This window comes from Meriones unguiculatus, assembly GCF_030254825.1.
Source record: "Meriones unguiculatus strain TT.TT164.6M chromosome Y unlocalized genomic scaffold, Bangor_MerUng_6.1 ChrY_unordered_Scaffold_42, whole genome shotgun sequence".
In the NCBI taxonomy this organism is placed as follows: domain Eukaryota; kingdom Metazoa; phylum Chordata; class Mammalia; order Rodentia; family Muridae; genus Meriones; species Meriones unguiculatus.
The window spans coordinates 1716844-1735712 of record NW_026843713.1 but is presented as its reverse complement, the minus strand read 5'-3'; the positions used below and the strand labels follow the sequence as shown (position 1 = coordinate 1735712).

Sequence of the window (18869 nt, the reverse complement as noted above, 5' to 3'; positions counted from 1 at the left end):
TGCTGAAGATGCTATCTTGTTTCCATTGTATAGATTTGGCATCTTTATCAAAACTCAGGTGTTCATAAGTGTGTTGGTTTATTTATTCGGTTCCATTGATCTACCATTCCTGTTCTAGGCCAGTACCAATCTGTTTTTATTATTATTACTCTACAGTATAGTTTGAGATCAGGGATGATGATACTTCTAGAAGATCTTTTATTATGGAGGGTTGTTTTAGCAATTCTGGTTTCTTGTTTTTCCATATGAAGTTTAGAATTTTTCTTTCCATTTTTTTGTAAAAAAAAAAATTGTTGGTAATTTGAAGGGAAGTGCATTGAAACTGTAGATTGGTTTTGGTATGATGGCCATTGTTAGTATGTTACTCCTGTCAGGTCATGAGCATGGGAGATCTTTCAATCTTCTAATATCTTCTACCAATTCTTTCTTTAGAGACTTGAATTTTTTTTAGATACAAGTCTTTGTCTTGTTTGGTTAGGGTTACACCAAGGTACCAAGGTACTCTTTTGTCTTTTTTGGATGTTTTGAAGGGTGTTGTTTCCCTAATATCTTTCTCAGTCTTTTTTTTTTTTTTATACAGAATGGCTACTGACTATTTATTTAATTTTATATCTTGGCACTTTGCTGAAAGTGTTAAAAGTGTTTATCTCTAAGAGTGCCCTGGTAGAATTTTGGGGGTAACTCGGGTATACTACCATATCATCTGCAAATAACTATACTTTGACTTTTTCCTTTCTGATTTCTGTCTTCTTCATTTATTCTATTATTATTATTATTATTATTATTTTGCTATAGCAACAACTTCCAGACTTCGTTGGAGAGATATGGAGAGAGTGGGCAGCCTTGACTTGATCCTGAATTCAGTGGGATTGCTTTCAGTTTCTCTCATGAGTTTGATGTTGGCAATAGTGTTGCTATATATTGCCTTTACTATATTTAGATATATGCATTGTATCACTCATCTCTCCAATACTTTAAACATGAAGGGATGTTGGATTTTCTCAAATGCTTTTTCAGCATCAAAGGAGATTATCATTGTGTTTCTCTCTCAAGTTCATAATATGGTAGATCACATTAATGGATTTCCATAAATTGAACCACCCCTGCATACCTGGGAAGAAGCCTACTTGGTCAAAGGGGATGATATGCTTCATGTGTTCTTGTATTTGGTTTGCAAGCATTTTGTTGAGTATTTTTGCATCAATGTTCTTAAGAGAGATTAGCCTGAAATTCTTTTTTTTTTTTTGTTGGGTCTTTGTAAGGTATAGGTGTCAAGGTGACTGTTGCTTCCTAGAATGAGTTCGATAGTGTTCCTTTTGTTTCTATTTTGTGGAATAGTTTGAAGAGAATTGGACTTAGCTCTTCTTTGAAGATCTGGTAGCATTCTATGTTGAAACCATATGGTCCTGGGCTTTTTTTGGATGGAAGTCTTCAATGACCGCATCTATTTCCTTAGTGGATATAGGACTATTTAATTGATTTACCTGATCTTTTTTTTTTTCAATGCAGTTTATTCAGGAACATTGAACAATCCTCGGACCCCGGGGAAATCCAGCCCACAGCTTAAATAGCCTCTGGGTAGCCAACCCAGGTGTGCCACGGGGGCAATGCAGATAGGTCCACATACATGGAAGCAAGCCAGATCCTCGGCCTTAGCCAAATGTGGAGTTGTTCGTGACAGAGAGCACTCACCATCCGGAAGGTGGAAGGCGGAAATCAGCTCCATCTTTAAGGCATAGCATTCCGCAGCTCTCTACAGTTCCCCCTTTTTGTTTTAGACGCATCAGGCAAGAGTAGAGGTCTGATCTCTGATATTAGAAATAAATTGGGACTTTGTACAGATGTTCATTTAGGTGTCATCCACCCAAAGAGCATCAGACCCGTCCGATACCTTTTTCTCAGAGGCGGGACCTGGGGCATCAACCCGCATGCAATCAGACATGCTCTTCTCTGGGTCCAAAGCGGCTGACCCTGAGTGCAGTGCTTAGCCTTGCATCCTGAGCGTATCATTTTAGCTTTTTATGGTATCCAACCATGCTTGGGGAGAATGTCCTGCTTCAATGGCTGTAAAGGCCTGAATGATCATGGCTGCATCACACTGTTGTGAGACTCTAATCTTGCATATATACCACAGGCAAACCAAGGAGACCAACACCAGAAGGCCTGCTAAAACTCCCATACCCGCCCATTCCTTCAGATGATTCATGGCTGCAGCAATCCATGTTGATAATCCTGTGGCTAGTCCTGCGTCCACTCTGGTAGAATTTACTGTGACAATGGCCACTCTCAGCTGCTCCATCGTAGTATCGAATTCTCCAGTCCAATTACCTAAAATACAGCTCGACAATTGTTTAGACAGATTTGCAGCACAGGAAAAAATTTCATGTTGTATACTAGTGACACAAAGTCCAGCATACTTTCATTGACAGCCAGGTTGAGTGATTTGCCATAGGGTATCAATTTGCTCCTGCACGAGGTCAATCCTCTGATTGAACACCATCAAGCCTCCTTTTAGTTGAGCATTAATTCCTTTATGTACAACTAAGGCATGAGCTACATTGGCTAAATGATTATTCAGGGTCTGAGCAGTCTGCCCAGTATGACTCATGGCTAATGCCCCGGTGGTAGCTCCAACAGCCGCCAATGAGATGGTAGTAACAATGGTGGCTGTAGTTCCAAGATCCCTTTTCTGTCTGAAGAGAGTCATAGCATGAGGGGCATCAATGGGCACAGGCACCCAGTGAGGCATGTGAGTAACCAGGGCATACCTAAATTTACTAGCATTCCAGCATTGGGCAAAAAAGCAAGTATCATCACCACAATTACTTGGGTCTATCTGGCTAATAATGAATAAAAATCGGGGATATAAACAAACAGGTGTGGGCTTATAGGAAATATTATGAGAAGCCTTAACCCCTCGTTGGAACATCCTGCGTCAGTTCTAGAACTAGCAGTGGTGGTGTCTGAGGTCTGAGTAGGTTCAGGAGACCATTGCCCCCACGTCAAGAGACGTGCTCCATGCCAATTGACTAACTCCATGTTTTCCTCCAATTTTGAAAGTCATTTAAGGTTCTTAAATTATTTTTTTCCCTTTTTTTAAAAATTTTTCATCAATTACACTTTATTCATTCTGCATCCCCCCATAAGCCCCTCCCTTCTCCCCTCCCAATCCCACCCTCCCTCCTCCATCGGCTTGCATGCCACTCCCCAAGTCCACTAATAGGGGAGGTTCTCCTCTCCTTTCTGATCTTAGTCTGTCAGTTCACATCAAAAGTGACTGTATTGTTCCCCATTTTTTAATTGCATTACTTGGTTTGCTGCTTTTCAGCTTCTTTATTTCTTTATATATACTGGATATGAGTCCTCTGTCAGATAAAGGGTTGGTGAAGATTCTTTCCCAATCTGTAGGCAGTCGTTTTGTTTTGATGATGTGTCCTTTGCTTTACAGGAGCTTTCAATTTCATGAGTTCCCATTTATTGATTGTTGCTCTTAGAGCCTGTGCTGTTGGTGTTCTGTTCAGGAAGTTTTCTCCTGTACCAATGAGTTCTAGGGTATTCCCCACTTTTTTTCCAGCTGATTTAATGTGTATGGTTTTATGTTGAGGTCTTTGATCTACTTGGACTTGCCCCTCAACTGTAGAATGGATGCAGAAATTGTGGTACATCTATACAATGGAGTATTACTCAGAAATGAAAAATAAGGAAATCATGAAATTTGCAGGTAAATGGTGGGATCTGGAAAGAATCATTCTGAGTGAGTTGTCCCTGAAGCAAAATGACACACACAGTATATACTCACTCATATACACATACTACACACGCTAAAATCTGTACTTCTAAACAAACTAAGGAAAAAAGATTAGCCTAACTAAAATGCTCAATCCCCATCCTGAAAGGCAAAGAGGATGGACATCAGAAGAAGAAGAAAACAGGAAACAACCTAGGAACCTGCTACAAAGGGTCTCTGAAAGCCAGAATAAGAAAACAGGAAACAACCTAGGAACCTGCCACAGAGGGCCTTTGAAAGCCTTTGCCCTGCAGACTATCAAAGCAGATGCCGATCCTGATGGCCAACTGTCAGGCAGAGTAAATGGAATTTTATGTAAGAAGTGGGAAATAGCAAGATCTGGAGAGGACAGGAACTCCACAAGGAGAACAACAGAACAAGAAAATTTGAACACAGGGAACTTCCGAGAGATCAGGGATGGAGATACCTCCAGAAGATCTTTTATTGTAGAGCATTGTTTTAGCAATTCTGGGTTTCTTGTTATTCCATATGAAGTTGAGAATTTTCCTTTCCAGGTCTGTAAAGAATTGTGTTGGTAATTTGATGGGCATTGCATTGAATCTGTAGATTGCTTTTGGTAAGATGGCCATTTTTACTATGTTAATCCTACCAAGCCATGAGCATGGGAGATCTTTCCATCTTCTCATATCTTCTTCTAATTCTTTCTTCAGAGATTTGAAATTTTTTTCATACAAGTCTTTGACTTCCTTGGTTAGGGTTACTCCGAGGTACCTTATGTCATTTGTGGCTATTGTGAAGGGTGTTGTTTCCTTAATTTCTTTCTCAGCCCTTTTGTCTTTTGTATACAGGAGGGCTACTGATTTTTTTGAGTTAATTTTGTAACCTGCCACTTTGCTGAAGGTGTTTATCAGCTGTAGGAGTTCCCTGGTAGAGTTTTTGGGGTCACTCATGTATACTATCATATCATCTGCAAATAGTGATAATTTGACTTCTTCCTTTCCAATTTGTATTCCCTTGATCTCCTTCAACTGTCTTATTGCTCTAGCAAGGACTTCCAACACTATGTTGAAGAGATATGGAGAGAGTGGGCAGCCTTGTCTTGTCCCTGATTTCAGTGGGATTGCTTTAAGTTTCTCTCCATTCAGTTTGATGTTGGCTATAGGCTTGCTGTATATCGCCTTTAGTATGTTTAGATATGTGCCTTGTATCCCTGATCTCTCCAATACTTTGAACATGAATGGATGTTGGATTTTGTCAAAGGCTTTTTCAGCATCTAGGGAGATTATCATGTGGTTTTTTTCTTTCAGTTTGTTAATATGGTGGATCACATTGATGGATTTCCGTATATTGAACCACCCCTGCATACCTGGGATGAAGCCTACTTGGTCATAGTGGATAATATCTTTGATGTGTTCTTGGATTCGGTTTGCAAGTATTTTATTAAGTATTTTTGCATCAATGTTCATAAGGGAGATTGGCCGGAAATTCTCTTTCTTTGTTGAGTCTTTGTGAGTTTTAGGTACCAAGATGACTGTGGCTTCATAGAATGAATTTGGCAATATTCCTTCTGTTTCTATTTTGTGGAATAGTTTGAAGAGAATTGGTGTTAGCTCTTCTTTGAAGGTCTGGTAGAATTCTGCGCTGAAGCCATCTGGTCCTGGGCTTTTTTTGGATGGGAGACTTTTGATGACCACTTCTATTTCTTTGGGGGATATAGGTTTATTTAGTTGATTTACCTGGTCCTGGTTCAGCTTTGGTAAGTCAAATCGATCAAGAAAATTGTCCATTTCATTTAGATTTTCAAATTTTGTGGCATATAGACTTTTGAAATAAGTCCTAATGATTGTTTGGATATCCTCAGTGTCTGTAGTTATATCCCCCTTTTCATTTCAGATTTTGTTGATTTGGGTGGTGTCTCTCTGCCTTTTAGTTAGCCTGGCTAAGGGTTTGTCAATCTTGTTGATTTTCTCAAAGAACCAGCTCTTGGTTTCATTGATTCTTTGAATTGTTTTATTTGTTTCCAATTGATTGATTTCAGCCCTGAGTTTGATTATTTCCAGCCGTCTACTCCTTCTTGGTGTGTCTGCTTCTTCTTTTTCTAGGGTTTTTAAGTGAGCCATTAGTGTGCTTGAATGAGCTGTCTCGAATTTCTTCTTGAAGGCACTTAGTGCTATGAACTTTCCTCTTAGCACTGCTTTCATTGTGTCCCACAAGTTCGGGTATGTTGTGTCTTCATTTTCATTGATTTCTAGAAAGACTTTAATTTCTTTCTTTATTTCTTCCTTGACCCAGCTGTCATTTAGTAACAAGTTGTTCAGTTTCCACGTGTGTGTAGGCTTTTTGTTATTTCTGTTATTGTTGAGGTCCAGCTTTATTCCATGGTGATCAGACAAGATACATGGGATTATTTCAATCTTCTTGTATCTGTTGAGGCTCGCTTTGTGACCCCTATGTGGTCTATTTTGGAGAAGGTTCCATGAGGTGCTGAGAAGAAGGTAAATTCTTTTGTGTTTGGGTGTAAAGTTCTGTAAATGTCTGTTAGGTCCATTTGATTCATGACCTCTGTCAGAGACATTGTTTCTTTGTTTAATTTCTGTTTGGTTGACCTGTCCTTTGTTGAGAGTGGGGTGTTGAAGTCTCCCACTATTAATGTGTGTGGATCTATATGTGCTTTAAATTTTATCAATGTTTCTTTCACAAATGTGGGTGCCCTTGTATTTGGGGCATAGATGTTCAGGATTGTGATGTCTTCCTGGTGGAATTTTCCCTTGATGAGTATGAAGTTTCCTTCCCCATCTCTTTTGATTAATTTTGGTTGAAAGTCTATTTTATCAGATATTAGAATGGCTACTCCTGCTTGCTTCTTGGGTCTGTTTGCTTCGAAAGTCGTCTTCCAACCCTTTACCCTCAGGTAATGTCTATCTTTGTGTCTTAGGTGTGTTTCTTGTATGCAACAGATTGCTGGGTTTTGTTTACGTATCCATTCTGTTAATCTGTGTCTTTTTATTGGAGAGTTGAGTCCATTGATGTTGAGAGAGATTAATGACCAGTGGCTGTTAGATCTCTTGATTTTGATGTTGGCTGTGGTCATCAGGTTGTGTGCTTGGTTGCTTTTTGTTTTACTGAAGTGAGGTTATTTATTTCCTGTGTTTTCTTGAATGTAGCTAGCTTTCTTGGGTTGTATTTTCCCTTCCAGTGTCTTCTGTAATGCTGGATTTGTTTGTAGGTATTGTTGAAATTTGTTTTTGTCATTGAATATCTTGTTTTCTCCATCTATGAGGACTGAGAGTTTTGCTGGGTATAGTAGCCTGGGCTGACATCTGTGTTCTCTTAGGATCTGCATGATATCCGTCCAGGCCCTTCTGGCTTTCACAGTCTCTGTTGAAAAGTCAGGTGTGATTCTAATGGGTTTGTCATTATATGTTACTTTGCCTTTTTCCCTTGCAGCTTTTAGTATTTTTTCTTTGTTCTGTATACTTACTGTTTTGATTATTATGTTGCGGGAGGATTTTCTTTTCTGGTCAAATTTGTTGGGTATTCTGTAGGCCTCATATATTCTAATTGGCCTCTCCTTTAGCTTGGGGAAATTTTCTTCAATGATTTTGTTGAAAATATTTTCTGGGCCTTGGAGAAGGGAGTCTTCTTTTTCCTCTATACCTATTATTCTTAGGTTTTGTCTTTTCATATTGTCTTGCATTTCTTGGATGGCCTGTGTCAGGAATTTTTCGGATTTAACATTTTCTTTGAGAGATACATCGATTTCTTCCATTGTATCTTCTACACCTGAGATTCTTTCTTCCTTCTCTTGTAGTCTGTTGGTTATGCTTACCTCTGTAGTTCCTTTTTTCTTCCCTAGATTCTTCCTTTCCATTATTTCTTCCATTTGTGTTTTCTTTAATTTTTCCAATTCTATCTTCAGGTCTTGAGTTGTTTTGTTTACTTCCTTCACCTGTCTGATTGTACTTTCCTGTTTTTCTTTTAGTTCCTTCTACTCTGTTTCTATTATTTCATTCAGTGTTTTAAGCATTTCCTTTCTAAAGGCCATAAACTGTTTGGCTGCAGCTTCCTCTATTTCTTTACGGATGGCAATATTCTGTTTGAGTTTATCTTCCTCTATGTCTTTATGAATCTTATTTGTTTCCTCTGTTATCATCTTCATGAGCATACTTGTTAGGTCATCTTCTTGGATTTCAGTTATGGTGGGGTGTCCAGGGCTACTTGCCCCTGGGTAACTGGGTTCTGGAGATGCCATATTGCTCTGTCTTTTGTTGCTTGAGCTTTTACGCTGGCCTCTCCCCATTGTGTTATCTTAGGAGTTTGGGGTTATTTTCTGGTGGTTCCTGGGGATCCTGTGGTGGAGAGAATCCCCTTTGCAGAAAGCTGGTTTTTCCTGAAGGATGTCTTCTCAGCTTTTTGGGTAGAGTCCCTGGATGGCTGGTGTTTTTTCAGGAGTTGCTCACCTCAGGGATATAGACCTGAGTGGTAACTGTGGTCTTTGTTATTCGAGAGGGTTCTCCTCTCACCCAGGGAAGTCCTGAGGGTAGCTGCCCTGTTTCTGGGTTTCTTTTTGCAAATTTAATGATCAGCTGCTGTGACCCAGTTGGCACCCATCAGGCGTGCCTCAACTGTTTGTGCTTGTGTCTAGAGCACAGCTGAGTGCTGGCGCCTCGGCCCCACTAGACTGCTAGACTTTTTCTAGGGAAGGATTGGGTGATTTAGATCAGTACAGTTTCCTTCCTTCCCTGTGGATTCTCTGGAGACATGGACTCCTAGTGTCTTTTTTTGCCCTGGTGCACACTGCTCAGTGTCGCCAGCTGGCTGGCCACAGAAATTTGCCTGTGCCTGGAGCACAGCTGTGTGATGGCGGCTCAGTCTCTGTCAGCTGTCTGGTGCGCAGAAACTGCCTGTGTCTGCCTTTGTGGCTTTTGGGAGCCTGAGAGGACTCAGGGGACCTTTTCAGGTTGGGGGTGAGCTGAGTGCTCTAAGATCAGACCCGCCGTTTCTATCTCCGGCGGCGAATCAGGAACGCAGGCAGGCAGGGCTCTGTGCCAGAACCTGGGTCCCTGGCTCTGGCTCTGGGCTGGCTCCTGGGGTGCCCGTGGAACCCGCCCGAGTCTTTTCCAGGGGATGTCTGGGTGACCTAAGGCTGGTCCCAATCGTTTCCTGTACCCTGGGGTTATCTCTCAACTGAAAATTCCAGTCTCTGATAGTGTGGTGCCCAAGGTTCAGTCTGCGACCGTGACCAGAGACACTGGCTTGTGGCTCTGGGCTGGGGCTGGGGCTGGCGGCTGGCAGCCAAGCGTCTGGAGGAACCGGGATCTCTTCGAGGTTTAGCAGGGTGAGTTAAAAGCTGATTGAATCCCCCACCGTGGGGTATCCTCTCACCTGGGAAACACAATGACTGTGTTTTATGGCCGAGAGTTCTGATTGCTGTTCACTGTGCTGATCCTGCTGTGCTGCTGCTCAGAATGAGAGTCCTCCCGGTGCCGCCATCTTGCCCCTCCCGATTTACCTGTTCTTGATTCAGCATTGGTAAGTGAAATCGATCAAGGAAATTGCCCATTTCATTTAGATTTTCAAATTTTTGGCATATAGACTTTTGAAGGAAGTCCTAATGATTGTTTGGATTTTCTCAGTGTCTGTAATTATGTCCCCCTTTTCATTTCTGATTTTGTTGATTTGGATGGTGTCTCTCTGCCTTTTACCTAGTTTGGCTAAGGGTTTGTATATCTTCTTCATTCTTTTCAAAGAATCAGCTCTTGGTTTTATTGATTCTTTGAATTGTTTTATTTTTCTCTAACAGATTGATTTCAGCCCTGAGTTTTGTAATTTCCAGCTGTCTACTCCTTTTTGGTGTGTCTGACTTTTTTTTTTCCTAGGGTATTTAGGTGAGCAATTAATTTTCTTGAATGAGCTGTCTCAAATTTCTTTTTGAAGACGTTTAATGTTAGGAACTTTCCTTTTAGTAGTGCTTTAATTGTGTCTATATGTTTGGGTATGTTGTGCCTCCATTTTCATTGAATTCTCAGAAGACTTTAATTTCTTTATACCTTTCCTGACACAGGTGTCATAGTAGCAAGTTGTTCAATTTCCATGTGTGTAGGCTTTTTGCTCTTTCTGTTGATGTGAAGCTTTTTTCCATGATGATCAGAGAAGATCAAGGGAGTATTTTAATCTTCTTGTATCTTCTGAGGCTTGCTTTGTGACCCACTATATGGTCTATTTTGGAGAAGGTTCCATGAGGTGCTGATAGGAAGTTAAATTCTTTTGTGTGTGGGTGTAAGGTTCTGTAAATATCCGTTAGGTCCATTTGATTCATGACCACTGTCAGAAACATATTTTCTTTGTTTAATTTATGTTTTGTTGACCTGTCTTTGTTGAGAGTGGGGTGTTGAAGTTTGCCGCTATTAATGTGTTGGTATCTATGTGTTGTTTAAGTTTTATAAATGTTTCTTTTACATATGTGGGCTACCTTGCATTTTGGCCATAGATGTTCAGGACTGTGATGTCTTCCTGGTGGAATTTTCTCTTGATGAGTATGAAGTGTCCTTGCTCATCTATTTTTATTAAATTTAGTTAAAAGACTATTTAATCAGATATTAGAATGGCTACTCATACTTGTTTCTTGGGTCTATTTACTTGGAAAACAGTCTTCCAGGACTTTACCCTCAGGTAATATCTATCTTTGTGACTTAGGTGTGTTTCTTGCAGGCAACAGAAGGCTGAGTGTTGTTTATGCTTCCATTCTGTTAGTCTGTGTTTTTTTTTTTTTATTGCAGAATTGAGTTCACTGATGTTGAGAGAGATTAATGATCATTGGCTGTTAGATCCTTTGAGTTTGATGTTAGCTGTGGTAGTAAAATTTTGTGCTTGGTTGCTTTTGTTTTACTGTAGTGAGGTTAATCATATCCTGTGTTCTCTTGACATAACAAGCTAGTTTTCTTGGGTTGTATTTTTTCTTCTAGTGTCTTATGTAATATTGGATTTGTGTATAGGTATTGATGAAATTTGTTTTTTGTCCTTGAATATCCTGTTTTCTCCGTCTATGAGGACTGAGAGTTTTGCTGGGTATTGTAGCCTGGCTGACATCTGTGTTCTCTTGGGGCCTGCCTGATATTCATCTAGGCCCTTCTGGCTTTCATATTCTCTGCTAAGAATTCAGGTGTGATTCTGATGGGTTTGCCATTATATGTTACTTGGCCTTTTTCCCTTACAACTTTTAGTATTTTTTACTTTTTTTCTGTATACTTGCTGTTTTGATTACTATGTGATGGGAAGATTTTGTTTTCTGGACTAATTTATTGGTTGTTCTGTAGACCTCTTCTATTCTTATTGGCCTCTCCTTCAAGTTGGGAAAAAATATCTTCAATTTTTTTTTTTTTTTGAAAATACTTTCTGGTCCTTGGAGGAGGGAATCTCCTATAATTATCCTCTATTCTAATTTTTTCTTATATTTTGTCTTTCTTGGATGGTCTGTTTCAGGAATTTTTTAAATTTAACATATTCTTTGAAAGATACACTGGTTTCTTCCATTGTATCTTCCATAACTGAGATTCTTTTTTATTTTTTTTTAACTTTTATTAATTACACTTTATTCATTTTGTATCCCCCATAAGGCCCTCCCTTCTATCATCCCCATCCCACCCTCCCCTTTCTGCATGCATGCCCCTCCCCCAGTCCACTGATAGGGAAGGTCCTCCTCTCCTTCTTTCTGATCTTAGTCTATCAGTTCTCATCAGAAGTGGCTGCATTGTCAGGGTTCTAGGTTATCTCCATGAATAGTCCTTGGTTGGAGTATGAGTCTCTGGGAAGTTTCTGTGTTCAAATTTTCTTGTTCTGTTGCTTTCCTTGTGGAGTTCCTGTCCTTTCCAGCTCTTACTATTTCCCTCTTCTTACATAAAATTTCAGGAAATAACCTCAGAACCTGCCACAGATAGCCTCTGAAAGCCTCTGCAGATGCTGAGCCTGATGGCCAACTGTCCGGCAGAATGAATGGAATAACTGAGATTATTGTTTCCATCTCTTGTAGTCTATTTGTTATGCTTACCTTTGCAGTTCCTGTTTTCTTCCCTAAATTTTTTCTCTCCACAATTTCCACTATTTGTGCTATCTTTAATTTCTCCAAAAAAAAAAAAATGGTACGGTACATGAATTTACATGTCATCCTTGTGCAAGGGCCATGATAATCTTCTCAGCATTGTTCCAATTTTAGTATACATGCTACCAAAGTGAGCACCACATAATTCTTTCAAATGGTCATTAATAAAGTCACATGTCCTTGACTTTTGAGTTTTACATCATGACAGATTCTATTATTATTTCTTAAATGCACAGTCAGTGAATAATTTTCTGTGAAAATGCTCCCTGACCAAGGCAAATATTTGAACAAAAATCCTTTAATTGGGACATTGCTTATATTTTTAGGAGACCATCATGATGTCATGTCCATAAGCAGTCATATCCTTGTAGTCCTTCCCAAAAACTGAGAACTTTTTATTCTGAACCTACAAGCTGGAGGCAAAGAGAGGGAAAATGAAAGTGACAGAGAGAGAGATAGAGAGACAAATTCAGAAATAGAGACTGAGACCAACAGAAACAAAATTAAAGTGACAGAGACTCCATTCTGTCTGTTCACTTTCATTGGCATATCAACCTCAAAGTACACCCTTCGGCAATATAAATCCAAAAGGAAATATATTTTTTCAATAGTTTTTATTTTAGTTTTTATTAATTACACTTTATTCACATTGTATCCCCCCCATAAAACCCTATCCCCTCACAATCTTACCTTCACTCTCCCTTCTCCATTCATGCCCCTCCCCAACTCCCCTGATAGGGGAGATCTGCATCTTCTTCCTTTTGATTCTAGTCTTTCAGATCTCATCAGGGGTGGCTGTATTCTCTTTCACTGTGGCCTGGTAAGGCTGATCCCCAATCAGGGTGAGGTGATCAAAGAGCAGGCTAATCAGTTCATGTCATAGGTGGTCCCTGTTCCATTACTATGGAACCCACATGGACACTGACCTGCCGTGGCCTACCTCTGCGCAGAGGTTTTAGGTTGTATCCATGTGTGCTACTTGGAGTATGAGTCTCAGAAAAGACCCCTGTGCTCAGATTTTTTGGATTTCTTGCTCTACTTGTGGAGCTCCTGTCCTCTCCAGATCTTACTATTTCCCACTTCTTTCATTAGATTCCATGCATTCAGCACAACATTTGTCCATAAGTCTCAGCATCTCCTTTGGTAGTCTGCAGGGCAGAAGCCCTCTGTGGCAGGCTCCTAACTTGTTCCCTGTTTTCTTCTTCTTCTGATGTCCATCTTCTTTTTCATTTTAGCCAGAGTTCTCCCTCTTGATTAGTTTCTTTTTTTAATTTTATTTTTTCTTATCAGTTACATTTTATTAACTCTGTATCCCAGCCATGTCCCAATCCCTCATTCCCTCCCAGTCCCTCCCTCCCTCCCTCCCTCATCTCCACTGTGCCCCTTTCCAAGTCTACTGATGGGGGGGACCTCCTCCCCATTCATCTGATCATGTTTTATCAGGTATCTTCAGGACTGGCTGCAAAGCCCTCCTCTGTGCCTAACAGGATTGCCCCTCCCTTGGGAGGTGGGGAGGCCAAAGAGCCAGTCATTGAGTTCCTGTTTAGGTGTACAGATTTTAGTAGGTTTATCCTATATTATATGTCTATATGAGTGAGTATATACTTAGTGTGTCTTTCTGCTTCTGGGATAGCTAATTCAGGATCATCCTTTCCAGTTCCCACCATTGATCTGCAAATTTCATGATTTTTTTTATTGCTGAGTAATATTTCATTGTGTAGATGTACCACAATTTCTTTATCCATTCTTCAATTGGGGGAGCATCTGGGTTGTTTCCAGGTTTTGGCTATTACAAATAAGGCTGCTACAAACATAGTTGGGCAAATGTCCTTATTTTGTACTTGAGCCTCTTTTGGATATATGCCTAGGAGTGGTATAATTTATTTTTGAGGAAGCACTATTCCTAGTTGTCTGAGAAAGCACCAAATTGATTTCCAGAGTGGTTGTATAAGTTTATATTGCCATCAGAAAGAAAGGATGATTCCCCTTTATCCACAATCTCATCATCATGTGTTGTCTTTTCAGATTTTGAGAGAAATTTAAAGCAATCCTACTGAAATCAGGAACAAAGCAAGGCTGCCCACTCTTTCCATATCTCTTCAACATAGTTGTGGAAGTCCTGGCTAGAGTAGTAAGATAATTGATGGAGATCAATGGAATAGGAATCAGAAAAGATGAAATCAAAGTATCAATATTTGTAGATGATATGACAGTGTACAAGAGTGACCCAAAATTCTACCAGCATAGTCGTACAGGTGATAAAAACCTTTGGAAGACTGGCTGGATACGATATTAATTCAAAAAATCAGTAGCCCTCATGTATACATAAGACAAAAGGGTTGAGGAAGAAATGAGTGAAACAAAAGGAATTATATTATATAACCAGGTCATACATCCTAACACTTCCCAGATATTTCCTTGGTGGGGACTCCAAATGTAAATAGATGAGCTTCAAAGGAACATCGCAATTCAAATCACCAGTAAGTGGAAGAAGATGGAGGGACTTCTAGGCTAAAAGAACATATTTATCCTGATAGTTTTTCATTTAATACAATGATTAAAGTCCCTACAAATTCCAAGGACTAAAGAACATGATTGACAATCTCTTTTGGGGGAAATGTGGAATATTTCTATGACAGAGTATTAGTCAGCTAAGAAAATGACAAGATATTTTCAGGTAATTGGATGGAATCCTGAGAAATCATCTGGCTGTAGTAAGTAACATGCAGAAAGACAAATATGGTATGTATTCACTTATTAGGAGGTCTCATAATAGTGGGGTTAAAGTTCCAAAAGGCCATCTTTTGTGACCATAACAATCTTCCAGTAGGAGAATTGGGTGACAGTTTTGAGTTTTTGGGCCAGAGCATCCTATGGAAATTTTCAAGCAACCCAGAATGTTGTTATTAAAGTATGTTGCTCTCTGCCCTCAACTAATTACTTCACTGCCATGTTCTTCTATCCACAGAGATGCTTCCTTCTGCATCAAATGAGATTCCATACAGAGACCCACAGTCCAATATTATGCAGAGAGAAACTTTAAAACCCCTAGTACTGAATAGGATTTCCGTATGAAATCTTCCCTCCCCTCAGAGCTCTGAGAAGCCTGCAGGAGATTTAGCCAGAATTGTGTAATAAGTAGAGGGAATTGAGGACACAAGGAGAACAATTCCCTGGAAATCAGGCTACAGAGGAAAATGATTTTGCCAGCCTACATGAAACCTGATAAGCTAGGGTAAGACTGAAGGTGGAGGAGGGCCTCCCTCTCAGGGAACTAGAAAAAGGTTATAGAGATATAAGAAGGAGGCTGAGTGGGACTGGAAGTAGAAGAAAGAGGGGGCAGCAAAGAGGATACAAAACTTTGATCAATGTGATGAAGTATAGAGATCTCCAAGACAGATGACTTCTTGGGGCTGGTTCTGGGTGCAGGAATGATGAACTCAGTTTTCTTTAAGAGACTTGGCACTGAGATTCTGAAATGTTCCAATGAATATATGAACCACACATACTTCAACTGATATGTTTTAAAGAAAAAAATAATGAGACAAGAGTAAGAATTTGAATCAGGGAGCAATGGAAAAATAGTATAATGTATATTAAATGAAATTCCCACATACGTAATAAAAATATGTTGAGAACCTTTACAATGACTTTAACATGGAGAAATTATTCCGCTGAAGGAACAAAGAATTTGATTTTGTAAGGCTTGCTCTCCAGGAATACATTTTGTAGCAGAGTATCCTAGCCATGAATTAGTGTTTACCCAGCTACCTCAGACCTCAGGACCCTAGGTGGCACCTCTTAACATGACACATGATACTAATACTATTTTTACAAGGTTTGTTTGGGGGACCACAGCAGGAAACATTTCTGCTTGGTGTCCTAGGCATATAACACAGACTCATGTCTCTGTCCATAAGTCCTGGTTTTATAAACCCCAGAACCAGAAGGATTGTTCATTGACCAGTGAGTAGGACACAAATGCCAATCTAGACTGGTAGATAAGGCAACCATGCTCATAGAGGGTTGGCAACTCTAGTGTGTAATATTACTAGCTTTCAAAGAGTTTATTGCCCCTCAATTTTTCTTTTACATTCACAGTTCTTTCTGTTTTTCAGCCAAACCAATCCCAGGAATTGTCTGGTTTCCTTCTCTTTTAGCTGCTCTTAAAGACCCCAGAGAACCCTAGACCCTGTTAGCCTATTTTATCAATAAGAATTTGAAGGTACATTTAGTGTATACACCACTAAATGCTCAGTTCAAAGTAACAACCTAGGAAATTTTAAATCCAAGACCACAGTAGGAAACATTGTCATTTGGTACATTCCCTTTAATCCCTGATCACTTTGAAGCTTCTCTACTTAGAAAGCTGTCCAGTTAAATAAACATTAATTTTCATTTCCTACCTGACATTGTCACAGAGGTAAAATATTCAAAATGAAAAAAAAATTTTCTTGAAGGTTATCATGTAAGTTCTTTTTTTCTTAATGATAGATGTTATGTCCTTACAGTTTTAAAGCCTGACTTCATATCAATTTTAGGTTTATAAGAGGAGAGATACTACAATGCTCTAAAAAGACCAGCCAATGGGCCTTCCACAGAAAAACTCATGCCAAAGGGTATTTTGGTTCAAGAGATATGTTCTGTTGGTCAATGTAAGGACCTAAAATTAGGCAGGGAGACAAACATGCAAGCTGCACACGTGCCATGTCAAAAAAACTTTTAAATGCTGACTAAGTTAACATGTCACAGTGCTCTGGAAACTGACTTATCCTTTCAACATGACATTTTCACTGGGCATAGATATTGGTCATGCCAAAATCAAAATAGACACAGGAGTCTTACAGCTGGCAAAGTACACACAAGCCTAGATAGGTACTAAAAACTCAAAAATAATACTTTCTATGTTTAAAAGGCAAAACTGTCTATCCCATATCAAAAAGGGCACACACAAAAGATAAATAAAACAAAGTCAAAACCCAAGTAGAAGGTGCCAATATCAATGCTAAACCTTACCCCTAAACCTAACCATAACCCTAACACCATGCTATGCTGACATCACAATGGTATAATGGTTTTAAAATGTTATTATGTCATCACAATGGAATTTTGACATAAAAATGCTATTGTGACATTACAATGCGTTGGTGACATCACAATAGTATCATGACATCCCAATGCTATTATGACATCATAATGTTATTATGACACTATAATGCTATTATGACATATTGTCATATGACATCACAAAAGAATTTTGACATCACAAAGCTATTATGACAGCACAATGCTATTATGATATTACAATTTTATGATTTGCATATGATATCACTATGGACATCACAATTTATTTGGACATCACAATACTATTATTGACATAACAATTCTATTATGACATGATTGTTGTATGACATAACAATGGAATTTTGACATCACAATTTCATTATGACCTCAAAATGCTATTATGATATCACAATGGTATTTTGATAGTATAATCATAGTATGATATTACAATGGTATTAGAACCTCAAAGTAATAAAACAAAGTGACATAACAATTCAATTGCAGCATCACAATGCTATTATGATAGCATAATGGTATGGCATCCAATGGTATTATGATTTCACAATGGTTTTATGATGTCACGTTAGTACTATGACATGACAATGCTATTATGACTTCACAATGGTATTAGAACATCACAATGCTTTTATGACATCACAATGCTATTATGACATCATAAAACTATTCCAACATAATTGTGGTATGATATCACAATGTAATTTTAACATCACAATGGTATAAAAACATCACAGTGCTATCATGACAACACAAAGCTATTATGACCTCACAATGGCATTATGACATTAAAATGCTATTTTGATATTACTATTGTATTTAGACTTCACAATGGTAATATGAAATCACAATTCTAATGTGACACCACATTTGTAAAAGGGCATTACAAGTTTATTATGACATCTCAAAGGTATTATGTCAGTATAATTGTGTTATGACATCTCAGTGCTCTTATGACATCACCATGGTATTATGATCTCAATTCTATTATGACATTACAACTTTATTATGACATCAAAATGGTGTCATGATATTATGACACACCAATGATATTATAACATCACAATGCTAATATGACATCACAATGGTATTTCAAGATGATTGTGTTATCTAATCAAAACTAATCAAAATAGAATTTTGAGGTCACAATGCTATTTGTACCTCAAAAGGCTATAATGACTTCACAATATTATGATATTACAATATTATGACATCCCAATGGTATTATGATTAAACAATGTTATTATGACATCACAATGCTATTATGACTTCGAATGGTATTTCGACATGATTGTGTTATAACGTCACAATGGAATTTTGAAATCAAAAAGCTATTATGACTTCACAAGAGTAGACTTTATAATGATATTAGGACATCCAATGCTATGATGACATCACAATATTATTATGACATCACAATGGCATCAGGACATTAAAATTCATCATGACATCCCAATGCTATTATGCTATCACAATGGTAAGGTGCTGACTGAATGAGAGGAAGAATGATGTCATGAAACAGGTGAAAGCCAGTAAGAGTCTCCAGAGCCAGTTATTAAAAGGGCCAAGTGGATAGCCTGCTTGAGAGAAAAGCTGAGCATCCTCACATGCCTCAATCTGGGCAGGTGAAAGCACACAACACAGAGATGACAGTTCCTGTCTCCAAGACTTTTAGTTCAGTTGATTTGTCACATATTTCTTTCAAGAGCTTTTCATACTCAACCATAGGCAGCAGGCATAGAGAGGAAGACACAGAGAGAAAGAGCTAGAGAGACATATTTAGAATTAGACAGACCAAGACCTACAGAAAAAAAGATATAAAGTGACAGAGACTTTATTCTGTCTGGTAATTTTCATTGGCCTGCCAACCTCAAAGCACACCCTGCCACAATATAACTCCAATAGGAATTATATTATCTAACTTCCCAGACATTTCCTCACTGG

General features: G+C 38.8%; 1 non-coding gene across 1 annotated transcript; it reads right to left on the bottom strand.

Moving 5' to 3' along the window:
* Nucleotides 1-11877: 11877 nt before the first annotated feature.
* On the bottom strand, nucleotides 11878-11984 carry LOC132651927 (U6 spliceosomal RNA). The gene has a single exon (XR_009589452.1). It is a non-coding gene; the product is annotated as a U6 spliceosomal RNA (small nuclear RNA).
* Nucleotides 11985-18869: the final 6885 nt, after the last annotated feature.